General features: G+C 43.7%; 1 non-coding gene across 1 annotated transcript; it reads left to right on the forward strand.

Moving 5' to 3' along the window:
- The first annotated feature begins 855 nt into the window (after nucleotides 1-855).
- On the forward strand, nucleotides 856-922 carry TRNAS-GGA (transfer RNA serine (anticodon GGA)). The gene has a single exon. It is a non-coding gene; the product is annotated as a tRNA-Ser (tRNA).
- Nucleotides 923-1569: the final 647 nt, after the last annotated feature.

Genomic DNA, 1569 nt, shown 5'->3' on the forward strand with positions numbered 1-1569 from the left:
CATACTCTTAACCACCGCACCATGCTGGCTTTACAGTTTATATCAATTAGAAGTAATTTAAGATGAAACTAGATGTGAAGAAGATCACAGATCTCATTTATTTATTTATTTAGATTTTTTAAAGAATATTTTTATGCTACCTCAGGGTGGCTTAGACAATTAAAACAATAAAAACAAAACATTAAAAAGTGCCATCCCAGCCTAAAAGCAAAGATAATAAAAACAGACTACAAAGAGCTTAAAAAAAGTTTCCAGGCTAAAATAGTGGTTTACAAAAAAATCAGCCCCTTAGTAACTTAAAAACCTCAGTGTACGGAAATGTTTTAGCCTGGTGCCTAAATGAAAGCAATGTCGGTGCCAAGTGGGGATGAAAGGTAAGGGGCCCTGCTTACTAAGTGTCACATTCTCAGGGTGCAGGCAGGCAGGAGTCCAAAGCCAGTCCAAGGTCAAAGTCCAGGATGTCAAGCAGGAGCCAAGTCACCAATGCAGAATCACAAACTGGAATCAGAAGTCAATGTCCAAAAGGTCAGGGTGCCAAGGAAATCAAGCAGGTCAGGATCAGGAATCAGGAAGGAGTGTGAATGCAAGCCAGAGAATAGACTTGTTGCTTCCACAAGGTTACCGGATCCTGGGTGGGAGCTATATGGGAGTGTCAATCAGCCTGCTCCCTGGGTGGCAGCGATTCTAATAATAATAATAATAATAATAAATTTTTATTTATACCCCGCCCTTCCCACCGAAGCAGGCTCAGGGCAGCTTACAGGACATGGTGGGTCTGGGATCACACCATGATGTAACAATAAATACAACATAACAATAATTTGGTTAAACATAAACATAATTTGGGGGAGGGACGGTGGCTCAGTGGTAGAGCATCTGCTTGGAAAGCAGAAGGTCCCAGGTTCAATCCCTGGCATCTCCAAAAAAGGGTCCAGGCAAATAGGTGTGAAAAACCTCAGCTTGAGACCCTGGAGAGCTGCTGCCAGTCTGAGAAGACAATACTGACTTTGATGGACCAAAGGTCTGATTCAGTATAAGGCAGCTTCATATGTTCATATGTTCAACCATTAAAATACATTTCTTAAACCAGTGATTAGATTAAAATTTAAAATTTAAATTGCACTATAATTAATGGTGCTACATTCTTAATATACATGTAAACGTAGCTTATTGATGCGATGGTTCCATCTTAATATGCCAGCTGGAAAAGGATGGTTTTGCAAGCCCTACGGAACTGATTAAGGTCTTGCAGGGCTCGCACCTCCTCTGGCAGTGACTCTGCTAGAACTCAGGGCTGAGAGATCTGAAGCATCGGCGTGCCTCATGTCTTCGCTCTGAAAGTTCTTTCCAGAGCCTGCTTTGAACTCTTGAGATGGGAGGAGGAGAGCTTGGAGGAGACTGATCGTCAACAGCTGACACTGGTGCCTGGAGAGTGATTGATGGGCCAGCTGCTGTTTGTTCAGCTGAGGAACTGGCTGGCAACTCTTCCAGGTCTGTTAACCCTTCCAGCTCCTCATCAGGGCTCATGACACTATCCCCCCCTGCAGATCCTCCCCCCACAGATGCGCC

This window comes from Heteronotia binoei, chromosome 1 (genome assembly GCF_032191835.1).
Source record: "Heteronotia binoei isolate CCM8104 ecotype False Entrance Well chromosome 1, APGP_CSIRO_Hbin_v1, whole genome shotgun sequence".
In the NCBI taxonomy this organism is placed as follows: domain Eukaryota; kingdom Metazoa; phylum Chordata; class Lepidosauria; order Squamata; family Gekkonidae; genus Heteronotia; species Heteronotia binoei.